We start from the raw sequence: 9827 nt of genomic DNA on the forward strand, positions 1-9827 counted from the left end.
CTACTATCCCCCTGACACTCAGGTTAATTTAGCATGGCCAATCAACCTAACCTGCACATCTTTGGATTGTGGGAGGAAACTGAAGCACCAGGAGGAAACACATGCAGATGCAGAGAGAATGTGCAAACTCCACACAGACTGACCCAAGGCCGGAACTGAACCGGGTCCCTGCTGCTGTGAGGCAGCAGTGCTAACCACTGTGCCACCGTGCTGCCCGTTGTGCCACTGTGCCACCTGTTTTTTTAAAATATTCATAGAATCCTGAAGGAAGCCATTTTTAAAAAATTTTATTTATCCGATTCAATCCAATCAAGTCCAATTCAGAGTCTCAACAAGTGAGACATTCCTGATCCAAGCTGACAAGATAGGACTCTAACCTCCTATCTTGGGCTTGATCTACATGATCCAAGCTGACTGGAGTAGGCATTGCACCGCCTCCAAGGCTTGATCTCATTTGCATCTTAGCCAAAAGACCGGGACGCTGGTTTTAAAAATTGCTTTAAATGAAGCTAAAATGTAACCTAATGACTTCAACGAAGTGCAGCATGTCAATACTACACTTGATCTTAGCCAAAAGGCCAAGAAGTGATCCATCAAGTCTGCACCGAGGCCACGTTCCTTTAACCCCACATATTTACCCCAGCTAATCCCCCTGACACCAGGGTCAACCTAGCATGACCAATCAACCCAATCTGCACATCTCTGGACTGCATCCACCATGGTGCAGTGGGGAGGATGGAAATGGCAGAAGGCCAAATTGAGAGGACTAAAGGGGACAGTCCAGTACGTAAGGCTGGAAGAAATTACAGAGGCAGAGTGGGATGAGACTTTGGAGAGGTTTGTATAACGAAAGGATGATGATTTTGAAGTGGGGAAGTGGGGGGGTGAACTAATGGAGATTATTGAGACTAGAATGATGGGAAAGTGACAGTGAGAAATTTAGACACATCCTTTTAATAGACTGGCCATTGTTGTCCCTTCTTGTTCCACCTTTCCTCCCGTTGGTAATTAAATACTGCTTTTAAGTTTATTCTTGTGAGTCATTTTGCATTTGGAAGATGCAATGACAAGAGCCCAAAATTTAAGGCTCCTAAACATCTCAGACATACGTGTAAATAAATAAAGCACTGCGCCCAAGGCTTCCTTTGAAGTGGACCATACTGCATTTCAATATCAAACTCAACTCATCTTCAAATAATGATGGGCTGCATTTTATGGGCGCTGTGGAGTTTGGGGACAAGTGTTTGTCTCCCCATCCATCCACAAAGTAAAATTGGCTGGAAACCAAAACACTCCATGTAAACCCATCCTGAAACCATAACACACCGTAAGTGAGCTAAATTGTCTAATGGTGGGATTTCCACTCATCATTGGGAAGGAAGTCCCACGAGCCCAGCAGTGGATACTGCTTGAGACTCAAACAAGTTCAAAAAGAATCACAGAGTATTTACAGTGCAGAAGGAGACCATTTGACCCATCAAGTTTGCATGGGCTCACTGAAAGAACATTTTATCTAATCCCACTGTTCTGCCTTAGCCCCATAACCTTGCACATTATTTATTTTCAGATAGCAATCTCATTCCGTTTGTGATTTCTTCAATCAAACCTATCTCCACCACTTTCTGAATGGAATGGCCTCTGGAAACCTGGTAGACACATCCATCATAGCCAATAGATATTGATTCCCACTTTTTGTTTTAGGGAGGGGTCCGACGCAATCGATTAAGATCCTTGTAAACGGTTCCTCAAATGCTGGAATGGGTATTAAGAGTGCTGGTTTTATCACTGCTTGAGGTTTCCCTATCATTTGACATGTGTGACATGACTGGCAAAATGTGACCACATCTTTATGCAGTCAAGGCCAATAACAATGTTTTTGTATTTTAGCTTGAGTGTTTCTTATTCCCAAATGACCCCCTACTGGTACCTCACGTGCTGTTCACAACACCTCCACTCTCTACCCTACCAACAATACCATTTGATGAACTTCTGCCCACTTTTCATCTGTCTGAATATGTAAACATCTCCATTTCCTCATTAAGACATCATTTTTAAGGTAATAACATTCTGGCATACACTCAGATTCCTCTTCTGTATATGCTTTCTGATACAACTGTTTTATTTCTATATCTTTCTGTTGTAATTCTGCCAACTTTCCCAAACTAAAAATATCCACCTCATCTTCCATTTAATCTTATTCTTTTCCAACCATCTGATCAAAAATTGTTTCTGGTAATTGAACTTCAACTTCCTCATCTTCACTCTTTGATTTTGCCTCTGGACTTTGTGACCTTGTTACTACACAATTAGGAAAAATCCCAGGGTATGCGTCCTTCAACAATTCAGTTGTTTGATTCTCCACTGGCTTTTCAGTCACAATAGGTATCACTCCCACCCAAGGTGAATTATATTCCTGGACAAGATAATTTCTTTATTACTCCTACTACCACTTCCTCACTCTTCACTAGACTTTTGAACCTCACCTTATATAATGGAACACTACTCTTCTCACCCTGGATTCCAATGGCAATACTCTTTTCAAAGTACATAACTCTTCATCTCTTACCATCAAAGATTAACTTTCTCCCGTATCTCTTAAAAATTTTAACTTCTTTACCTACTCCTCCTGGTACACTCGAGTAAATTTTACCCACACAAGTAAATTCTTGAAAGAGATCTGGCAACTTCTTGTAAATCAACCCCTGACTAGGCTGTACATTCTTTTGCACCCCTTTCACTTCAACTGGGCTTTCCTCTACCACTTTAACAACCCACACTGGTTTATCCTGTTTTACCACATCAGTCTTGACAGTACTTTTCTTAAACCACCAACACTGCAACTTTGCACGGCCTAATTTATTACAGTGAAAACATCTGAGGCTTTTTATTTCTTTTCCACCCTCCTGTATTTTCTTTTTAACTGGAGGTACACTCTTTATTATGTCCCACAAGAACTCCTTTGCCTTTATCACCCGTATATTCCTCTTTTCCTCAGTGTCTATCCCTCGCAGGCTGAAATTGATTCAGAAACCAAACTTTAATTTATGAAGTAATTCATAATCATCTGCCATTTCTGCAGCTAGTCTCACAGTTTTATACATTTGCACTTCTAACATTTCAGGTTCAAATTGTCTTTCTAATTTCTGATGTTCTAATTCTGTTTTTCTTTTTGTTCTGCTAGGGCTATCCTTTCTTTTTCTTTTTTCCCTGATCCGTAATTCAGCAGTTTCATTTCTTTTTCTTTATGTTCCTCCCTTTCTCTGGCTTTTTTTGCTGCAATTGCATCCCTATCTTTGGCTTTCACTATTCTTTCTCTTTCCTTTATTTTGAATTCAAGCTACTTTAATTCCTTTTCACGTTCAAGCTGTTTCATTTGTAATTGAATTCTAGCCATTTCCAACAATTTTGACCATGTTTCTGGTAATCGCCACAATTATCTACCTTTCCCTTATGCTGTCGGGCAATGTCAACTGCAACATTTTTGTTAATTCCAAAAACTTTGTCTAGTCCCCTTTTGCAAACCACCTTGCATGACTTCCTTCACCCCCAAGAACTTCTTAGCCTCTGAAAGAGCCATTATTGCACAAGGTACTCCCTATTTAAACCTGAATACAACACCTGAAAAGAGAACACCAATATGCTCACCATTCACTGTCTTTGAGTTCAATAATCCCAAATCAATCAAGAGATATAGATTTTAATCCTGCAAGTGAGAGCTGCCAATTGTTATGGTTCACGTCAGAACCTCTAAAGTGTTTTGTGGAGCCCACCTGGATCATAAGTTTTGCATCTTGAAATTGGCTAGGATAAGCATGACAGGTTTCACTTCAGGTATAATTCAAATGACCCACTTGGGAGCTTTTCTCAAACAAAACTTGTTTAAGAAAATAGTTAATATGTATAGTAAGAAAAGAAACAAAACACCACTATAATGTATAACCCTTAACAAATATATTTAATATGTTCCAATCAAACTAACCCCATGGACAAAAGACCCTTTTCATAGGCTTAACACAGCAAAGTATCACTGCTCATGTGATACTGGACTTGAGACCTTTGGAGGAAGTCTACAGTTCTTTGGATAGATTCAGAACAAGTTTGAAGTCAGGACTGTTCCCCAAAATACCAGGGACTCTAGGCAAGACACCAACATCAGATTCCCTCCTTCATAAAGGCTTTCAGCTAACCTGCAGAATTTCCAAAACCAGGGAAAGCGAAAGAGAGAAAGATTTTTCAGCTTGATGCCCCATCTAAAACTAAAACTAAAACTTGCAGCTCCAAACTGAAAATAAAAACTCCTATCTCTCCTAACAATGCAGTGCCATAAACATCTCAGCATAAATAAACAAACCCTGTTTAAGCAGCAATAAAAAGACTCTGATAGACAGCCCGGCGACAATGAGAAAAACAAACTGAAAAAGTTTGCTTACAACTGCAGAGTACACAATTAAAAAAAACACTTGTTAAAGGTACATTAATGCATATAAACAGAGGTCCTCCAATCTGAAAAGCAATCATTTATTACTACTCACAAGTGACTGATGAGAGAGCCCAATGGATCTACAGTGAGGTATATCTGGGTGGGGAGGGTTTGGTCAACTTAGGGAGGAGGCACAAGTGGGGTAGGCACAAGTGGGGTAGGAAGAAAGAGAAATACTATCTTCGGGGGCTGCACCCAATATGTAAAGGACACCTACCCCACCTCCCCATATATCGTGTTCCACCTTCCCGCCTTTTCAAAAGTCTTTTTTTTAAAAATGGACTGCCCACTCCCACACACACGAAGTGGATAATGTATCATTTAGGTCAATTGGCTTGTTAATCAGCTCAACTGATCCTTAATTACTTCTTACTTACCCATCACCTACCGAGTTACGGGGTTGAGCTTGGGATGGTTGGGCTGTGTACTCACCCTATTTTATATGCCTTGCTGCCAAAAAGACAGCTGGCAAAGACAAATAAAATCCAGCCCAAGGTTGCAGAATAGGATTCATTGTCTAATACCAAATTTTCAATCCATTGCCTGCAAATATATGTACACCTCCTTGCTAACTATACTGTATGGAAAGGCCATTTAATAATATATATTCTGTGTTATTGTGAGCAAGAATTATGCTAATTCCTTGGAGACCTAATTATGCTGTGACTTCTTTGGAACCCACATGCACAGGTAATCCAGCCTTCCTGGAAGATTGATCTAATTGCTAAATTGTATGATGTTTGAATGTGCATTACATTGTTTTATTAAAAGAAGAAAACTAGATTTACATTTCTGTAGCACCTTGCATAACCACAGGATGTCCCAAAGCATTTTACAGTCAGTAACATGCTTTTGAAATGTAACCACCGCTATCATGTAGGTGACATGCTTATATTGTTATGTTTTGGTTTTAAATTCACTTATACTTTCACTTGATTCCTTATTTCATACATCCCCAGAATGTTCTACTGTGACATTTTTCATCTTGAACAAATCTACTATTTACACAAATGAATGTGGCGGGAGGGGGCAATTTCCTGACCTCATCACATCTGGCACAGATCGCACTGATCCAGGAAATTAATTTGCAGCCTCAGATTCAGTTTTGTGCCTGGCACCAAACAGTGTACATTCGCCCCAGTCCCTTTCTAATGGCGTGAACCAGATCATGCCCAGAAAGAGCAAGAGGCTGGTTAGAATATTTAAAGTAGCATTTAAATATGCATAGCCCGTTCAATGCCAGATTTTCCCAGGACTTTTTGACCTTCGGACGTGGCACAAGCGCAACAAGAATCACCAGGCACGATGGCCAGGCTGGTGGAGCTTGGAGGTCATGGAAGCCCTTGGGTGATTGGGCACCATGCTGAACAGTGCCCATTTGGCAGTGTCCACATGGCACCCTGGCAGTTGTGTCAGAGGCAGTGCAGAAGGGGTGGGGCCTGTGGGTATGGGGTCTGAGTGGGGGCTATGATGGGGGAGGAGGGTTATGCAGGATAGAGCAAGCAGGGAGGACATGTTGGTGTCATGAAGTGGGGGGGGGGGGGGGGGGGGCATTGGGAGGGCCCCTGTGCCCTGACACTGGCAATCTGCGTAAGTTGGGGTTGAGAAAACATGCCACCGATGAGGATTCTAAAATCCTGAGGAGGGTTGGGTGGAATTCAAGGATCTCCCAGTGCACTGTGAGATCAGGGTATCCATCCAAATCACTTTCAGCATCCCCCCCTCCCAACCACCTGCTCCCATCTCCTCACCCCCAGAACCAGCACGCAACTTACCACTCTCCAAAAATATGATTGAATGTGGGACGACTGTGGTCCAGGCCACAACAATCGCTCCGATATTCTCACAATCATGAAACTTTTGGGAAAATCTTGGCCATGATTTCTCCTACTGTCATTTGTCATGAGGAAGTCTGGCCATGTTGTATTTGTTTATCCCATGAAATAGAGATTTCATATGCTGTCTTCTGCTTTGTTGCTGCCCAAAAGGATCCTTTTAAAAGTCTAAGATTGTGCTATGCAAGATTAAAATCACCTGTTTTCGGGGAGGGGGGGGGTCCCATATCCATGGGCTTTCATCTACTGTATAGTCACTTCTGTGTTGATGCGCACCCGGAATTGCTTTGGATGGGTTCCAAAGGACAGTTTAACTGCACATCAACAATTCTATTCTAAATGGATTAACTCCAAAGATAAATTAATACATTCCAACTGTGCTTCATAAAGGCATCAGCAATTCAGAACAACATCCAATTGTTTGCATTCCCAGATGAAAATCCAGCACCACTTCCATCATTGAATCTCTTTGCTCTCCTGCTTCTTTCTCTCATCAGGGTTCCTTGTCCTCCTTCTGCCACTCGCCACTCCAGCTCTGTCTTTGTTTCTGGAAATAAATGCTGAGGGTAGAAATTCTCCAAATTGTTTTGCTGGATCAGGAATTCAGTTCTTGAGCAAGAAACAGAGTTGCTTCCTTCCCCCAGATGCAGCTGCAAGAAGGATGTACTGGGAGAGAGGAGGGGAGAATAGTGCCAGCATGAGCCATGTGAAGCCAATGGCTGCCAGAACAAAGGGAGGGGGTGAACTGTGCCAACAGTAAAGGTGGGGAGAGATGAAAGGTGAACACAGATATTAATGTAAAGTAGGGAGTAGGGAATAAAGAGTGTCTCCATGTCATTGTGACAACTGTAAAAATAATGAAGAACCTGACAACAGGAGAGTGCCACAAAGAAGATCCTGCAACATAATTATGGGGAAAAAGTCACTTTGTACATGTTTTGTGCGTTCAGGTCTCCCTTGGTTCCAGTATCTAGTTGGTGCTTAAATATAACCAGGATTTTTGTGTTACAGGATTATAGGTCTGAATTTTCAATATTGGATCAGAAATCAAACATCCCAAGCCCACACCCGAGCTGCCTCACTCTCACAACACTATTTTGGAAACCAAATGGGCTAATTGGCAAGGAAGTGCTCAATTGATACCCAATTCGAGTCATCAAGCTCTGCTAGGAAGTTGGAGCTGCCTGGTACCGGCAGCAGAAGTAGTCAGGTTGGGGGCTGTCACTGCCTTAATGGAAGAGAGTGATTAGAAAACCATTAGCATCTACCACAATGAAAGAAGCTGTACAGGTTAGATTATGGTAGACCGCTGCAACTGGCACAAGAAAGTCCATGAAAAGTCAGCTTTAAGTAAATGGAGAGAATGTTTCTGATGGCCCCACAGAGAACAAGATAGACTGGTCAGGTTCATCAAATTAAGGATTCAAACTTGCAATTGCATATACACAGGTCCCTTAAAAGCTCATTTAGCTGGTAATTGGCAGTGAGCAGGTTGTCCATTCTCTCCCCACCACTGGTGGTTTGAAAATTCAAATCTGTCCCAGAGACATCAGAATCTCAAAAGAACCTCCAGCACTGCAACTTTTAAATTTTTCCACATCAGATTCTGTTCCCACAGCCCTTTGGAAATCCAGTCCATAGAATCTTAAAACACAGAAGATAGCCATTTTGTCATGCCTCTGTCAGCTCTTTGAAAGAACTAAAAACTGTAGTCCCACACCCTAGCCATTTCCCCATAACTCTACAAATTAATCCTCTTCAAGTGTGTGTAAATTGCCTTTTGATAGTTCCAGTGGAACTTGTTCCTACCATCTTTTTAGGTAATATGCTCCAGAACTTAACAGTCTTCTTCTAATTATTTTCAATCTATGACCTCTAGTTACTAACACCTTGCAAGATGAAATAGTTTCTCACTATTTTCTCTATGGAATCTTGAATCTCTTAGGTCTTCCCACAACCTTCTCTGCTCTAAAGGAGAGCAGTCCCAGCTATTTCAATCCTTACATGTAACTGAGTCTCTGATTGTGGTGTCACTGAGGTGGAGTTTACACACTCTCTGCATGGATTTCCTCTGGATGCTGTGGCTTCCTTCCACAGTCCACAGATGTGCAGGCCATGGTAAATTGCCCCTTAGTGTACCAAGATGTGTAGTCTTTTGCACTGCTGGGATTGTATGAAATCAATGCCCCTATTTATAAGGAAAAGTATTGTATGCACCTCCTTAATTAGCTTAACAAATTACTCAGTCACCTTTAAGATTGTATACACTCAGGTCTCACCATCTTGCACTCCTCTTCAAATAGTAAAATTTAGATTACATTGCTTCTCTATTTTGTTTCTCCCAAAGTGTTTCACTTCACACAGTGCCACATTAAATAACATTTGCTCCAGTTTCCTTCCACACTCCAAAGACATGCAGGTTAGGCAGACTGGCTTTGCTAAGTTGCCCCTTAGTGTCCCAAGATGTGTAGGTTAGATGAATTAGCCATGGGAAGTATGTGGGGTTACAGGAATAGGGCGGGGGAGAGGGCCTAGCTAAGATCTGTCAGAGAGTCGGGACAGACATGATGGGCTGAATGACCTCTTCTGTACTGTGATTCTATGAAATCAATGCCCCTACTTGTAAGGAAAAGTATTGCATGCACCTCCTTAGTTACCTTACCAACTTACCCAGTCACCTTCAAGAAGATTCTGTACCTTCAGGTGTCTCCACCCCTGCACTCTCCTTCCAATAGTACAATAGTATACTGCTTATCAATACTGGAGGGGGGGAGTTGCGGGGAGGGGGTAGTATGATCGCGTACCATGCTTCTCTCCAGTCAAAATAAATCAGTTCACTGAAATCATCTGCCTCCTATCCTTTAGCTAATTACATGTCAAGTTACCACCATCCATTTAATTCAGTTCTGATTCAGTCTTGTATGTTGCACTTTATTGAATTCCTTTTGAAAGTCCATATAAATGTCCACTTCATCAACATAGGAGTTTTTTCTATAAATTGATCACTCTTTCTGGAGGAAAAAAATCTATATATCAGACCTAATTTTGTCTTTTATTGCACTGAACCTACGTCCCGATTGCCTTATTCAAAATTCATTTAAAACACTTTGCTTGCTTTACCTTTGCATTCTGTTTAATCTCCCACATAATTCTATAAAACTGCTTCACAGGAATCTCCTTTCAAGAATGAAAAGAGACCTCAGTCTTTCCTCATAATTCAAACCACTAAAACTATCAGCAACAGTCTCACAGCTCTTTTCTGTACACTTTTATGATATCCCTCTATCTCTCTGCAAGAAACAAAGAAGAAATCACCACAAATTTTGCCACAAAACTTTGCTATAGAACTAGCAAATGATGGACATGACTGTTCTTCTATAATGACAATAACAGGTGGGTGGCACAGTGGTTAGCATTGCTTCCTCACAGCACCAGGGACCCAGGTTTGATTCCCAGCTTGGGTCACTGTCCGTGTGGAGTTTGCACATTCTCCCTATGTCTGTGTGGGTTTC

General features: G+C 41.6%; 1 non-coding gene across 1 annotated transcript; it reads right to left on the minus strand.

Moving 5' to 3' along the window:
* Nucleotides 1-391: 391 nt before the first annotated feature.
* Nucleotides 392-590, minus strand: LOC145348706 (U2 spliceosomal RNA). The gene has a single exon (XR_013887960.1). It is a non-coding gene; the product is annotated as a U2 spliceosomal RNA (small nuclear RNA).
* Nucleotides 591-9827: the final 9237 nt, after the last annotated feature.

The sequence above is a fragment of the Carcharhinus amblyrhynchos genome, chromosome 9 (genome assembly GCF_965287045.1).
Source record: "Carcharhinus amblyrhynchos chromosome 9, sCarAmb.v2.hapA, whole genome shotgun sequence".
Classification (NCBI taxonomy): Eukaryota; Metazoa; Chordata; class Chondrichthyes; order Carcharhiniformes; family Carcharhinidae; genus Carcharhinus; species Carcharhinus amblyrhynchos.